The 16,060-nt window shown below is 49.9% G+C and overlaps 1 protein-coding gene and 1 long non-coding RNA gene across 5 annotated transcripts in view; one reads left to right on the top strand and one right to left on the bottom strand.

Annotated features, from left to right (window-relative positions):
• LOC141372567 (uncharacterized) overlaps positions 1 to 292 on the bottom strand; it is a 12,019-nt gene extending 11,727 nt beyond the window's left edge. Inside the window, exon 1 of the long non-coding RNA XR_012377849.1 lies at positions 256 to 292. This is a non-coding gene — a long non-coding RNA (uncharacterized lncRNA). The remainder of the gene's footprint in view (positions 1 to 255) is intronic.
• Positions 293 to 1,111: 819 nt separating this feature from the next.
• The window catches only part of LOC112835533 (TBC1 domain family member 14), a 201,224-nt gene continuing 186,275 nt past the window's right edge, over positions 1,112 to 16,060 (top strand). The window contains exon 1 of one of the 4 annotated variants that reach the window (XM_025887047.2): positions 1,112 to 1,307. The gene's annotated coding sequence lies outside the window, so the exon portion shown is untranslated. The remainder of the gene's footprint in view (positions 1,308 to 16,060) is intronic. The other 3 variants (XM_073891398.1, XM_073891399.1, XM_073891397.1) reach the window with 3 other exon arrangements.

The following is a 16,060-nucleotide window of genomic DNA, read 5'->3' as shown; positions in this document are numbered from 1 at the left end:
CCCCCCCCCCCCCCCCCCCCCCCCCCCCCCCCCCCCCCCCCCGCTAGTAGCAAGGCTTCGGAAAAATCACTTTCTCTGAGCCTCAGCTCCCTGACCTGTGATATGGGCATGATAATATCCAGGATTCTTCTGAAGAGCAAAAGAAATGTTTGCAGGAAACCACTTTATAGGAAGTATGTAAATGATAGTTCTCCGTGGTCGGACCTTCAGCACCCAGCACAGTGCCCAGTTGGCCCCTTCCCAATCTGTACTTACCCTTCTGCATGAGCCTGTGAGCCGGTTGACTTGCAAGTTCTGAACAGAAAAGCTCAGTGCCTGGTGGCACCTGGTGGGTGCTCAATAAATACATCAACGGGAACAATGACCCCAGGCAGGTCACTCCCCCTCTGGACGGGTTTCCTCTTTGTACGTAGGTAATCTCCCCGGCTTATTCCCTCTGGTGCCTATCACACTTATTTGCTTTTTAAGGACAGGACTAGGACTCACACTTAAGGAAGGTGGGTGTGAAGAGAGACGTTGATTAAAAGGTTAGTGCACATTTTTGGTTCCCACTTTCGAATGTTCCAGAATTTATTTTTGCCTACTTAATAAAAAGAGCCATGTCACATTTCTTTAGCTTGTCTTCTGGGTTTCTTAAAAAAAAAAAAATTAAAGTCTTTATTTTAAACCGCCCACTCCAGCCATCCCAGGACGCGGTTAGGAGGGGGCGCAGACAGGTGGAGCTTGCACCCGGAAAGGCGGGGGCCGCGCCGGGAGGCGGGTGGGGCGGCGCAGGGCGAGCCGCGCGGCCCCAGCGGGGTCTAGGGTCCGGGGAGGGACAGCCGCGGAGTTCAAGGGCTCTTGCCCAGAGCCGCCCCGCGTGCTCCCTCCGCAGGAGGCGTCTGCCCTTCGACGGCCCGCACGTGGGGTGGGCTCCCACGGGCAGCCCTCCACCTCCCGGCGGCACCCAGCGCCCACGCCGGGCCGCGGAGCTCGGCCTAGCCCGCTGCCCTCGGCCCGCCCACTGGGCAGGCCGGCCGGAGGGGCGGGGCGGGGCCGGGCGGGGCGGGCCGGCGCTGATGTAATCCGGCGGCTGGGCGGAAGGATATGGAGCGCGCCGGGTTGGCGGGGCGCTGAGGCCAGTTGCCGGGTAACGGAGCGGAGCGGCCGCGGCGCGCCGCCTCCCGCCCTCCGCCGAGTGGCGCCGGAGCCGCCGCCGCTTTACGTAAGGCGCAGGCCAGGGCCGCCGGCGCTCGGCAGCCGCTTGGAGCCCTCGCCGCGAGAGGAGGCGCCCCCGCCGGCCGCCGCGCCGCCCGGCCACTCGGCAGGTACCGCGGGCCGGGGTCGGGGCGGGTGGCCGCAGGCCGGGCCGGCCGTTGCCGCAGAGGGGCCCGAGGCCGGCCTGAGGGAGGCCGGGTTGCCCCAGCAGGCTGGCGGGCTCCGCGGGCACCCCGGCCGGGCCCGGGGCGTGCTGCGGGCCGCGGGTCCGGAGACCGCCCCCCCCCCCCCGTCCCGACCCCCGCGGTAGCGCTCCGGCCGCCGGGCGCGCTGGGGCCGGACGATGAGTCCGCACAATGAGTCGGTGCCGCCGCGCTGGGAGCGGCTCGCGGCGGGGAGGCGAGGCGGGGTGCGGACGCGGGGCCCGGGGCGCGGAGCCCGGGGGCGGGCTGGCGATGGGGCTCCCCAGCGGCAGGCGGGTGGGCGCTCCCCGCGCTGCCCTCGGCCCGCGCGTGCCTCCGCCCCTCCCCTCCAGCATTGTCCTTTGGGGGCCCGGGCGGGGAGACCGCCGGCGGGGGAGGGGCTGCGCGGGGCGGGGCGGGCGGTGACTGACGGGCGCGCGGGCCTGTGGCGCGGGGCGGGCGGGGCGCGGGGTCCGGCGAAGGTTACGGCCGCGGGCGGGAGCTGCGGGCCCCCGGAGTCGCGGGCTCCGGCGGGATGCGGGGCTCGCGCTGCCGCGGCGGCCTTGCGGAGCTCCCCGCGCCTCCCGGCTCGGGATTCGGGGTTGTCGCGTGCGAAAGGCCGCTTGCTGCCCGAGGGCGTAGCGTGACAGGTGACAGGGCCTGCCGAGCTCCGGGAGCAGACCCCTCCAGTCGTGGCAGAACCCAGTTTGATTTCTCTTTCGCCGCCTTTCAGTTTGGGGCTTCTGTGGGCGACGTGTAGAGAGTTAACCTAGTAGAAGGTATAGGAGATTAAGCGGGGAGGGGATGTGCGATTCCTTGGAATGATTTAATTGTGATTCTTGCTAGTAATTACCTGGGTTGGATACTTGGATTCATTGTCCCAAGTTTCTAAGAATGGGTTCTACATCTTTGGGCTTTTGCTTGTTTAAAAGAAAAGAAAAGAAAAGAAAAAAACCCGGTGGTAGAAGATGGGTGAGGGGGTGGGGGCAGGCAGTTTTGATAATAGAGGGGGTGATGCGGATAAAGCTATACAGTCAGATCCCCAGGCTAGATTTCTCCTAAGCAGTGTGAGACTCGTGCAGAGCTCCTTGACCGTTTCGTAGACTATGCACTTAAAGCGGGGAAATCTACCAGTCTGCATTCTGAAGGTCAAATATTCTGTCATTTGTTCTTTTGGATCGATCCATTCTTAAATGGGTGTCGGGATCTTTTTATGCCATTTCTTTGTGACAAAAACCATTTCCAAAATTGTGCCTTTGCATACCTTTAGGTAAGCTCTTTGCAATCATGACTTACTGTATGTACTAGATGGAATCGCTGTACTTGCTAAATAATGAATTTTTAATTATTTCAAAAGTAGTTTACTTCTTCAGTTAGGGCACATGTGTATCAGTTTTCATGTTTGCCAGTTTGGCCACTGGAACGTTGAATGGAGGTGTGAATACTACTCTTAAGTATCTAAATCCATAGAGAGTGGAATTAGAGGGTGTTTTTTTTTGTTTTTTTAAAGAAAAGTACAGGTCTTTAACATGGCATAAACATGAAACAAATCTGTAATTATTTTAACGGTAATTATTTGTTACACAAGATGCAACATTTCGGAAAATTACGTGGATTTTTAGCATTTCTTAATGGTATATTTAGCATTTCTCTAATAGTATACCTTTACTTAAAAACCAGTAGGATTGTTTTTTATTTTGCATAGTATGCCTGCCTTTTCTCCCTGTTTTAGCAGCATTTGACTTGGAGCAGTTAATGGCCTCTGTCAGTTTTCTGGTCTGTAAAATGGAAGGAATGATGATAGCTGTCCCACAGGGCGGTTGGGGTGATCAGGTGATGGGGAGATGTGAAATAATTCTGTCAACAGCCCTCTGCTTTTAAAATATTAGATTAGTGGTAGTTTGTGAAGCCGCAAATTCCTCTCTTGGCTGATGATCCCTCTTTAGACTCCTCCCCACCTCTTCCTGGGCACAATTTGCCTGGCTGCCAGAGTCCTCTGTCCTAAACACAGATCACATTTTGCCAATCTCCGGCTCAGAAAGCTAAGACTGCCTGTTGTCTGGAGCCTAGATTCCAGACCGACTGGCATCACATTCAAGGCCCTTCATTGTGGCTCGAATCATCTCTGAACTTTACCTGTCGGCTCTGTCACCTTTCCACACTGTCCCACTGAATGGGGACTATGCTCAGTTCTCTAAATGTGCCCACCTACTTCCTTCTTTGCATATGTCCTTTTCTCTAATTGCAACGCTCTCACTCCTGCCCTCTCTGGGTTTTTTAAAAGTCCACACCCGATTTTATGTCCTCTGGAGCCCTTTAGAAACCTTGTCAATGTGAATTATTCATTGCTGCAGTCATAACCCTCGTTTTTGCTTTCATCATTGCCTATGCCACCTTGCGTTGTGTATGTGAAACTCTGGCTGTGGTGGCCATACCGTTATTTTACTCCCAACAGCTTGCTCAGGCTCTTAAACATTAGTGTTCAAATGTTTGCTAAATAAAGTCAAAATCTGTCATCCACCCTGTGGTATATTATTATGATCAAGTATTTTAATAACAAATGTAAGAGTACCAACCACAATGTTCGAAATGCAGTTTTACTACATTGAAGGTATTTAATACTTAGAATATTTCTTTTCCATTATGTTTGATGTCTCACATAATGCCAGGTGGGATTTTTATACAAAGTAGAAACAACCACCTCTCTCATCTGTGTCTAAACTTCCAGGGTCCATGAGCCTGCACTGCTGACTGGGAAGTCCCTCTCTTGGGTAGAGGGAGTCAGAGCACAAGTTTTAAGATATGTTTTTTTTATTTTTTTATTTTTATCTTTTAATATTTTTATTTATTTATTTGTCAGAGAGAGAGAGCACAAGCAGGGGGAGCAGTAGAGGGAGAGGGAGAAGCAGGCTCCTCACTGAGCAAGGAGCCCGATGTGGGACTCGATCCCAGGACCCCGGGATCATGACCCGAGGCGAAGGCAGACGCTCAACGACTGAGCCACCCAGGTGTCCCAAGATATGTTTTTTTTTAAGATTTTATTTATTTATTAGAGAGAGAGAGAGCGAGCGAGCGCAGGAGTGGGGAGAGAGAAGCAGGTTCCTGGCTGAGCAGGGAGCCTGACGTGGGGCTCCATCCTGAGACTCTTAAGATCATGACCTGAGCTGAAGGCAGATGCTTAACTGTCTGAGCCACCCCGGCGCCCCAAAGTATTACTTACCTTTGAAATAAAATTGCACTCACAGCAGATTAAAGCTTTTTTGTTTTGTTTTGTTTTAAAGATTTTATTTATTTATTTGACAGACACAGCAAGAGAAGGAACACAAGCAGGGGGAGTGGGAGAGGGAGAAGCAGGCTTCCTGCGGAGCAGGGAGCCCAGTGCGGGCTCCGTCGCAGGATGCTGGGATCGTGACCCGAGCCGAAAGCAGATGCCCAACGACTGACTGAGCCACCCAGGCGCCCCATAAGCGTTTTTTGTTTAAAGCCTTTTTTTGGGGGGGGGGGGGGGACATTTGTTATACGTATAAAAAGTAACTTGCTTTTTGGGAGGCTTATTTAAAGAACATTAGGCCTGGGGCGCCTGGGTGGCTCAGTCGGTTGGGTGACTGCCTTCGGCTCAGGTCATGATCCAGGAGTCCCGGGATCGAGTCCCGCATCGGGCTCCCTGCTCGGCAGAGAGTCTGCTTCTCCCTCTGACCCTCCCCCCTCTCATGTGCGCGCGCTCTCTCTCTCTCTCATTCTCTCTGTCGCAAATAAATAAATAAATAAATAAATAGAAAACCCTTTAAAAAAAAATAACATTAGGCCTGGATCTGCAAGACTCGGGTTGGTGTGTCTTGGCTCATCTCTCACCCCCGTGTCACCGTGGGCAGGTCGGTTAAATCTCTCTTGGACCTCGGTGTCTTTATTCTGTGAAATTAGAACAGTCTTGTCTGTGCTATTTTTGTTTTGCAGCGTCACTTAAAGTGGCTATACTTTGTGTGCGGCACGTCCTTGTTCAGATAGAAGCCAATAGGATGTCTTGGCCACACATTTGTCCTCCTCAGCACCGTTTCCCAGGCTGGAAGCTTGTCGAGCCTTCCGTGGCCTGACAAGGTTTTTACCAGGTCTGCCCCCCACGTCTCTCTCAGCAGTCCACCTAGCCAGCCCTTCCGGCCCTCCTGTAGATTGTTACTGTAGGCCTGCTGATGGCCTCCCTTTCTCTGGTCTCCCTGGTCTCCCTGTGTTCTCTTACCAGGATTGCTCAGTGGGTAAATCAAATCCCATCATCCCTGCCCCCAGTATGCAGTGCGGAGGTTCTCGGCATTTCCCCCGCATTCTGCCACACCTGAGGGATATGGCCTAGTTCTGTTGGTAGGCTTACTCCTACAAAGATTTTTCACCTCAGAGACACTACCACCAGTTGGGCCTTAGTGGCAGAGAAATCCCGCTAAGACCATCGCTACCTGGCCTCGTGTAACTCAGCCCCATCTCTCCTGCCCCTCTCTTGCCACCTTGTAGTTCAACACTAGGCCTCTGGCCACTTTCCTGCTTGTTTTGTCCAGTTCCTTTACTCTGGAATGTCCTTTGTGCCTTTCTCTTCCTATCAAAATCCTTAATACTGGAAGCTTGGCTTAAATGCTTCTGCTTCCAGGAAAGAAACTTCTCCCTTGATTTTCAGAATTAACTCTTCGTCTTTCTTCTCCCACACGGTGCTTGCCTGATGCCTCCACGCTTTTTCCTTATGACATTTTAGTGTAGCCTTTACGTGGAGGCCTTTCCTGGATTATAAGCTGCTCGAGGGAAGAGCGGAAACCTTATCCATCGCTGATTCCTTCTAGTGTGCCGTGCGATCTTTTATATAGTACTTACTCATTAAATGCTTGACTGAATTAAGTCCATCACCCTGCAGTCTCTGATTTCAGCGGAGGGGGAGTAGGGTTGGAATGGTTCTCTGTGAGAGCTCCATGCATGCATGCATGCACGTGACACGCAGCAGGGCCCAGCACATAGTAAGTGCTCAGGAAGCGGCAGCTGTTAGCCATTATTTTAAGCAGGTGTAGAAAACACTAGTGGTTGGGTAAGTTGATAGATTTTATATGCTGGTTTACTGTAGCAATGTTCACAGACTATTCCTGGGGGATCCTTCTAAGTGTGTGTGTAAAGAAAAAGTCCTCTGGGTCTTCCACCTGCAACCCTGTTCTTTGATTAGTTTGATAATAAACAGAAAAGTGAGTACTTTGTTGGAGAGGGCTCTTGCACAAGCAGATTAGTGACAGTGGCCCTAAATTATTCTGAAGACATGCAGACCTATCTGTAGGTGAGCCAGATTTTTTGCATGTGGCTTAAGAAAGTCAGTGGAAAGTTGGGAATTGTCAAATTTCACACTCTGTTATTTTTCAGTAAAGCAAATGTTTTCATTTTAATCTTATGTCTTGTAATTATTAAATTATAGAATCTCTCAGTTTAGAATTTGGAGTGACTGTTGAAATTCTGATTTGGGTATTATCTCCAAAGCATACTGGGTCACTAGGCTTTCCTAGCTCTGTGTCTCTTCCTTTGTCTGGTCATCACTGTTACCTCCTGGCTCGAGAAGAGGGAGAAACTAGGTGAGGAAAACCAGCTACAATTTTGAAACTTTTTTGTTTTAAAGATTTTTTTCCCCCCCCGAAGGTTTTATGTATGTATGTATGTATGTATGTATGTATGTATGTATTTGACAGAGAGAGACACAGCGAGAGAGGGAACACAAGCAGGGGGAGCGGGAGAGGGAGAAGCAGGCTTCCCGCGGAGCAGGGAGCCCGATGCGGGGTCATGACCTGAGCCAAAGGCAGATGCTTCACCACCTGAGCCATGCAGGTACCCCAATTTTGAAACTTTTCTTTTTATTTTTTGAAAGATTTTATTTATTTATTTGTTTGACAGAGAGAGAGAAAGCACGAGATGGGGGAGGGTCAGGGAGAGGCAGACTCTCCACCAAGCGGGGACCCCGCCACGGTTCTCGATTCCAGGACTCTGGGATCATGACCTGAGCCTAAGGCATATGCTTAACCAACTGAGCCACCCAGGTGCCCGATTTTGAAACTTTTTTTTTTTTTAAAGATTTTATTTATTGACACACGGGGAGAGAGACAGCGAGAGAGGGAATCAAGCAGGGGGAGTGGGAGAGGGAGAAGCAGGCCTCCTGCAGAGCGGGGAGCCCGACAGGGGGCTTGATCCCAGGACCCTGGGATCATGACCTGAGCCGAAGGCAGATGCCCAACTACTGAGCCACCCAGGTGCCCCCAATTTTGAAATTTTTAATGAAGTATTTAGTTACTATTTTTAAGTTTATATGCATTACTGATTGAAAGATGTATCAAGAAACTTTAAAAAGTGGTATCTGTTGGTTCTAACATAATATGGAATTCCCTACTTTGAGCATCATTGGTGTATGGGTTGATTGTTATTTAATTTACGTTGACTGTGTTTAGAATTATGAGCTTTTTAAAAAGAAATCATTGAAAATCCATGTATTCCTTTTTTTTTTAAGATTTTTAAAGATTTTTAAGATTTTTAAGAGAGAGCGCTTGAGGGGGAGTGGCAGGCAGAGGGAGAAGCAGGTTCCCTGTTGAGCAGGGACCCCGATGTGGGGCTCCACCCCAGAACCCTGGGATCATGACCTAAGCCCAAGGCATCTAGATGCTTAACCGACGTCCTGGAAATCTGTATATTCCTAATAAATCTCTTAGAATCTGCCTTAAAGAATTGTGGATGACAATATCACAGTGGATGAACTAATATTTGTATTAGAAATAATGGCAATAGGATAGTTAGTTTAATAATTACAATATGCTTGGGGGCCTGGGTGGCTCAGTTGCTTAAGCGACTGCCTTCGGCTCAGGTCGAGCCCCACATTGGGCTCCCTGCTCTGCGGGAAGCCTGCTTCTCCCTCTCCCACTTCCCCTGCTTGTGTTCTCTCTCTCGCTGTGTCTCTCTGTCAAATAAATAAATAAAATCTTAAAAAAAACCCTGTTTATTTTTTTAAAATTATATGTTAAATCTAAAACAATAGATTATAAGATGAAAAGTAAGTCTCCTCTTCACTCTCCTTCCCGTCCTGTACTCATCCTGTATTGAAAAAAACACTGATAAGTGTCTTGGATGTCCTAGGCAAAAAATATGCCAATGTTTCTAAAAAATGGAGTCATTGTCGAGAGTGTTCTATTTTTTTTTTTAAGATTTTATTTATTTATTTGACAGAGAGAGACACAGAGAGGGAACACAAGCAGGGGGAGTGGGAGAGGGAGAAGCAGGCTTCCCGCTGAGCTGGGAGCCGGATGCGGGGCTTGATCCCAGGACCCTGGGACCATGACCTGAGCCGAAGTTAGATACTTAACAGTTGAGCCACCCAGATGCTCCAGAGATTGTTCTATGTTTAAGCAAACCCTGAACTTTGTGTCTTGGAGTGCTTTCCATATCAGCACGTACAGATCTTTATGTACAGATCTACTTCACTGTGGTTTTTTTTATGTGCTTAGTATTCATTCCATTGTATGATTATGCCAGAATTTATTGAGCTAGTTGATGGGACAGGCTTCCGTGTTGCTGTGAACATTTTTTAAAAAGATTTTATTTATTTGTCAGAGGTGGGGGGAGAGAGAGAGAGAGCGCGCGCGCGAGAGAGAGAGAGAGAGAGAGAGAGAGAGAGCGCGCGCGCGCGAGAGAGCACGAGCCTGCACACAAGCAGGGGGAGCAGCAGACAGAGGGAGAGGCAGGCCCTCTGCTGAGCAGGGAGCCCGACGCGGGACTCAATCCCAGGACCCTGGGATCATGACCTGAGTCGAAGGCAGACACTTAACGAACTGAGCCACCCAGGTGCCCCTGAACATTTTTTTTTTTAAAGGAAGATTTTTTTTTTTTTTAAGATTTTATTTATTTGTGAGAGAGAGAGAGCACGGCAGGGGGAGCTGGCTTGATACTCTTAATAATTTTGATCAAGGGGCCTACATTTTCACTTCGCACTGGACCCTACCAATTATGTCAGTCCTGGAAAGGCTTTTTATTTTTATTTTTTTTTAAGGGGGGCTGTGTGTGGAGGGGGAGGAGAGGGAGAGAGAATCTTAAGCAGGCTCAAGCCCAATGCAGGGCTTGATCGCACATCCCTGAGATCATGACCTGAGCTGAAATCCAGAGTCAGATGCTTAACCAACTGAGCCACCCTCTGGCTCCCCAGTCCCGTAAACACTTTTTTTAAAAAGAAGCACCCCTCATCCTCATGCCTCCCTGTGAGTGACCACCACTAACAGTTTATCAACTTGGAAACTTTCTGGAATGCTTATATAAGTGCACATACATCATACTTGAGTCGTCTTAAAAACTACCAATTAAGTCTATGCAAACTCACTGTGTATTTTCTTGAAAAACTTTTAACGATCTCGAATGCTAAAACTTAAAAAAAAATTGTTTAAAGGAGCTGTAAAAATAGCAGGAAGTTGGTACTGAACTGCAGTTTTAGATTTTGTATTGGTTTTTTGAAAGTGTGCTTTACTTGAAGCTTTAGGGAGACAGTTTAAGTTTCAGACTGTTAAGATACCTATCTCTGGGATTTCATTTTCTAAAATCTGGTAAAATGATGGGGCGCCTGGCTGGCTCAGTCGTTAAGCGTCTGCCTTCGGCTCAGGTCATGATCCCAGGGTCCTGGGATCGAGGCCCGCATCGGGATCCCTGCTCAGCAGGAAACCTGCTTCTCCCTCTCCCTCTCCCCCTGTTTGTGTTCCCTCTCTTGCTGTGTCTCTCTCTGTCAAATAAATAAATAAAATCTTAAAAAAAAAAAATCTAGTAGAATGAATCCTAGCCCATCACAGGCAAGTCAGGGATGAAAATAAAGTTTAACCATCAGTTAGGCTCAATTGAACAGGGGATCACTAGTGGGTATATAGGATTATTGGGGGCTTTATTTAGTTAAAAAGTGGTCAGAATTCTTGGTGAAAGGGAAAGGAGTCTTAGAAACGGCTATGGAGAGTGGGTAAGGAGGAGAGTGAGCCCACCTTGTTTGGCAGCTCCTAACCGGCAGGCCCGGCGTGGGGGACCTCAGGTAATTCCTGTGTCCTCCTGACAACCCTGCAGAGACGTGGTATCTTCTCCATTTTATGAAGGGTCCAGCTGTGTGGCTCAGAGGCCTCAAGAAGCTTCCTTAAGGTTACAAATGATATATGGCAGAGCCGGAGCCCAAATTCCTATCCTCTCAACTTAAAGTCCACTTTTTTCCGCTGCCCTGCTCTTCCTGGAGGTTTATTTGTTCCCACAATCCTTGTTGACTGCCTGCAGTGTCCGAGGCACGGATGCTGCGATGCTTAGACCTAGGCCGGAGACTAGCCGGGGGGATTGTCGTGGAAGGGAGAGCGAGGGAGCAGGGGTGTGGAGGGGCAGCCTCTGACCCCTATGCCGGTGGGACCCTGTGCAGAGGTGTGAGGAGAGAAGGGACTGGGTGGGGGTAGCCTTAGGCCCCTGCAGTTCTGAGAAAGGCTTGGCTGGGCTGCTAGGGGATCTGTGACAGCCGGGGTGGCCGGGGTCTAGTGTTGGTAGAGAAGTCCAAGGACAGCCTGGAGAGCTGGCGGGGGAGGGAAGCTGGAGAAGGGGGAGGGCCGATAGTAGCCGTGGTCTGTGGACAGGTGAGCCTCACTAAGGTTTCTCTAGAACTTGTGGAAAAGCATCAGAGAGCAGCTAGGCCTGGCCACTGCACGGCAGATGGGCTTAGCTCTTTGGACAGGAACAGATCTCGGAGACACTCTGGCGGATCAGGATCCTTCCCTGTAACTTCTTTTGTTTTTGGTTTTGTTTTAAAGTGAGTTTCATCAAGATGAGGATGCAGCCTGTTCAGTGAGAGCTTTGATGTAATGTGGCCTTTGCAGAAGAACCACAGTCGGAGAAAGCACACACGTGGGAACTTTGACGCAGTTAATGCAGGCAGGTGACTCCAGTGACCCTCAAAAACCTTGGTCTCAGGCTCTCCCTCACCTTGCAGCCTTTGCTTGATGAAACTCCATAAGAATGTCTTTTTTTTTTTTTTTTTCAAAGATTTTATTTATTTGACAGAGACACAGCGAGAGAGGGAACACAAGCAGGGGGAGTGGGAGAGGGAGAAGCAGGCTCCCTGCTCTGCAGGGGCTCAATGCGGGGCTCGATCCCAGGACTCGATCCCAGGACCCTGGGATCATGACCTGAGCCGAAGGCAGACGCTTAACGACTGAGCCACCCAGACGCCCCTCCCATAAGAATGTCTTAACCTCAGCAGAGTACATTTTAACACTCACTGAGGCCTAACCCAGGAGTGGTCTCAGCCACCCCGAGGGAGGGCTTTGTTTCCATCCCTCTTGTCATTCAGTTCCTTTGGTCAGCATGATCTTGTGCCCAGGCCGCACCCGCCCTGAGCGGCGCCCAGAGACCTGGACCTGGGACCAGGCGGGGGCCCTTCGCTGACCCCAGGTGGTTGGCACCCCTCCGGGAGCTGCTGCTTCCTGCCCTGGTGGCTCTGTTGCTCCAGTATCAGGTGAAGATTTCTGCCCTTCCATGGGATACTTTTTCCCCCTGCATTTCATTCTCCCATTTCCAACACACATGCACATTTAGGAACAGTGTTTATAACCATTTTCCCCCTAGCTGTGGGGTAGAAACTGTCATGGAAATTGCAACTCCTCGAGTAGACTTACCCAGGCCTTGCCAGGGCAGGCAAAGGAGTACCTTGAAATGGATCAGGTAGCACCCTGCAGTCTGCCGTTGGCTAAAGTGGGGTCAGAGCTGGTCTCACTTTCCCTCTGGCTCAGGGTTCAGGTCTGTCAGCTTCTCAAAGTGTCTCTAGGTCTGTGAGGATGGTGAATAGTTGTGGCCAAACCAAAAGCTTTGATTAAGAAGGATATGCTAAATGCAGAGTAAAAAGGCTTTGCTTTGATCCTTTAAAATTCTGTGACAGCAAGGCTACAAGTTGGATGAGGGGTGAACAGCAGCTTCCCAGCTGGACCACGGTGGCCCTGGTCTGCACCCGCCTCGGGACCCGGGCCACGTTAAGTGTCTTAATCCGTTAAATGCAGAGGTTTGGTTTAGCTCTGTGTTTTTCCATGCTGTGAGAGCCACGTCTGGCACAGAGCAGGTGCTCAGACGTTTATGGAATGAACAAATGAGTAAAAGGATTCTAGGCATGAGGCAGGGGTGGGTGGGGAGACGGGAGTTTGGGCAGTTCCCGCGCTCCTCACCTGTGCCCCTGGAACGTGTTTCAGGTGTCGTGTTGGGGTTTGCTTCTTTGAAAAATGTTTGGACAACCCTAGATCAGGTGAGGTCTCTGAGTATAAAGTCAGCACCCTCCTGATGCTGACGCCCGCCCGTGCCTTTCTCCTCAGTGTCCCGTCGCATATACTTTTTGGGAAGTGGAAGTTGCAGAAGCGGAAATGGGCCTTCGGTCGGGTGTAAGGTAGGAAGTGCTGCAGGAGCTTCCCCAGGCTGCTGTAAGGAAGTGCCATGGCCTGGGCAGCGGACAGAGATGTATTCTTACAGTTCTGGAGGCTGCAAGTCTGAAAGGCAGCTGTCAGGAGGCTGGGCTCTTTCTGGAGTTTCTGCGGAAGGACCTGTTCTGTGCCTGTCTCTTATCTTCTGGTGTTCCTCAGCTTGTATGCACCTCACTCCCATCTCTGCCTCTGTCTGCATGGGGCCACCTCTATGAGTCTCTATCCCCATTTCCCTCATCTTGTAAGGGTATCAGTCATTGGGTTAGGGGCTGAACAGAGGTAGCTTGACCAGTGGTTAGAAGAGAGCGGAAAGGAGCTACTAATTGGAAGTGACTGTGGTTCCTAGGACTTTGATTAGCATATCCATGTTCCCAAACCGGAGCGGAAATGTGGATTCTGGCTTATCTGCAGAGCAAATGGACGACGTGGGCCGTTGAGGATGATTTTTTTTGAGCCTGCGTTGAAATCACATTCTTCTAGCTTTAAAATTACTAGAGAACATGCCACCATTGCTCCCCAGATGAAGCTGCTTTGTCACCCCCACTGTGTCTTGCATATTCACCAAATGGTGGTGGTTTCTGATACTTAAATACAATTAAGGGTCACTTGAATCTGATGGGCAGGCCGTTCCTCTCTGAGTCTCGCAAGTTTGCGTCTTTGGGAAGTGGGTTCTCTGGAAAGCAGCCGTAGAAGGTTCAGGTTCGGAATGCTGATGTTGCTTAAGAAGTACCCATGGGGGCAACACCTGTGTGATGCTGTCAGTTAAGTGTCTGACTCTTGGTTTTGGCTTGGGGTGTGAGATCGAGCTCCATGTCGGGCTCTGTGCTAAAGGTTCCCTACCCCCCTCGCTTGTTCTCTTTCTCTCTCTCTCTCTTTTTTTTTTTTTTTTAAGATTTTATTTATTTGACAGAGAGGGACAGAGTGAGAGAGGGAACACAAGCAGGGGGAGTGGGAGAGGGAGAAGCATGCCTCTCGCGGAGCTGGGAGCCTGATGTGGGGCTTGATCCCAGGACCCCGGGATCATGACCTGAGCCGAAGGTAGACGCTTAACGACTGAGCCACCCAGGTGCCCCTCTCTCTCTCTCTTTTTTTTTAAGATTTTATTGATTGATTTGTCAGAGAGAGAGCAAGTACAAGCGGGAGGAGAGGCAGAGGGAGAAGCAGGCTCCCCACCGAGCAGGGAGCCCGATGTGGGGCTCGATCCCAGGACTCTGGGACCATGACCTGAGCCGAAGGCAGACGCTTAACGACTGAGCCACCCAGGAGCCCCTCTCTTTCTCTTTTAAAAAATGGTCCCTGGAACAATAGCTCAGTCTCAAAATTTTGGGGCTTATTTCATGTGAATTTAAAATTCTTCAAAATTTAATCCTACCTTCCTTTCCCCCCATTTGAATTTGTCCTGCTTTGATGATTTGAAGGACTCCTGAAGGGGGATCCTTGGTCAAATGGGACTACCTGAGAGCAGAATGTAACTCCTGGACAGCTGGAGTTAGGTGCAGACCATTGCTGCTCAAGTCCTCCCCTTTGGGGCCAGAAGGACCCTTTGGGTGGTTGCAAGTTTTTACCAATCTGTAGCGGTGAGGAGCTTGACTCTGGAGTTAGCTTAGCCTGCTTTCAGATCCAAACTCTTCCTCTTTCTTGCTGTTCGGAGAAACGAAGTTTCTGTTCTGAGTTTCCGTGTCATCATCTGTACAAAGGGAATAATAACGGTGTCTACCTCATGGGGTGTTCAAATGCAGTGAGCATGCATGTAGAACACTTTGGTAGTAAATTCCATAAACATAAGCTGCTTCTTCTGTCGCTGGAGGAAAAACAAAATTATGCTATAAGAAAGGAAAGGGGGGTAGGGAACCTTTAGCACAGAGCCCGACATGGAGCAGCGACACTAACCCTAGATCTGGGTGACTGAGCAATGGCTATGATCTTAGCAAACTGTAAGTAAAAGGAAATGTTCCTAGCCAGTAAAGGGTGTCTGCAGAAAACCCACGGAGAACGTCACTTTTAATGAGGAAGTGTGGAAACATTTCCTGTATCGGACAAAGGACACCCTGCTGATAGCACCTGCTGAGGGCACCGTGGGCCAGCACAGCCAGGGGACAGCATTGACCTGCCCAAGGATCGCAGCACTAGAAACAGAAAATTGTTGTCGTCTGCAGATGTTGATTCTGTATAAAACCTAGGAGAGTCTGTGACCTAGTATCTAGGAATAAATGTGTGTGCTCAATATGAAAACTTACTTGAAAGATCTAGGGGGAGACCTAAATAAATGGAGAAATGGTCCTTATTCATAAATGGGAAGGCTCCGTAGTGTAAAGCAGTCTGTTTTCCTCAAATTGATCTATATATTTAATGCATCTCCAATTAAAACCCCAGCAAGGTTTTTCACAGAATGTGGTGGCTGATCCTAAAATTAGAAGAATGAACAAAGGGCTGAGCCCAGGGAAGACACTCCTGAGGAAGACTTTCGATACCTTGTGTGAAAGTCTGGTAGTTCAGAGAGGGCGGTGTTGGTGTGGGGATGAGTTACGTTGAGCACCGAAGAGAGCCCCAGATAGACGTGTGGTTATATGAAGCTTGGGTCTGGTAGAGAAGTGCAGTTACAGACGGGGATGGGGGGCTGATCCATTAGTGACGCTGGCACAGTTGGTTTTCCATGTAGAAAAACATGCAATTAGGTGCCTGCTTCACTAATTCTAAATACAGGTAACTCGTAGATGGATTAAGAACGATAATGTTTTATTAGATTTTACAAGGTTGCGCTGTGGTGACCAAACCCCCAAATCTCAGTGGCTTAAGCACCAGACAGTTCTTCGTGGCTCACATCACACATTGGCGGCCTTGAGTTCGTTGCTGTGGTGGCCTTCCAGGTGTCTTCTCGTCCTGAGACCCATGCTGAGGAAGCGGTCCCGTCTGGGTCCCGTTCTTGCTGTGATAGCAGAAGAGGCCAGGCATAATCCAATGATCACTTTTAAAGCTACATGGCCATGGTATAGGTCATGTCCACTGCGGTCCCTTGGCCACACCAGTCACGGAGCAGTGCAGGGACGTGTCCTCAGCCTTCAGGGAGGCACCGCCAGTACATTTGTCACCTGGGCAACTTGGTAAAATGGAGATTCTTATTCAGTGGGTCTGAGTAAGATCTGACATAAAATCCGCCACCACAGCGACCATCTCCCCTCCTAAGCCCTATTGTCCATTGCTCTTGTAGTAAAGGTCTCAGAT

Source organism: Callorhinus ursinus, unplaced genomic scaffold (genome assembly GCF_003265705.2).
Source record: "Callorhinus ursinus isolate GAN/ISIS: 27379988/994484 unplaced genomic scaffold, GSC_fseal_2.0 scaffold4, whole genome shotgun sequence".
Lineage (NCBI taxonomy): Eukaryota > Metazoa > Chordata > Mammalia > Carnivora > Otariidae > Callorhinus > Callorhinus ursinus.
Note: the sequence above shows the minus strand (reverse complement) of the source record. Positions and strands in the feature narration are given on the sequence as shown.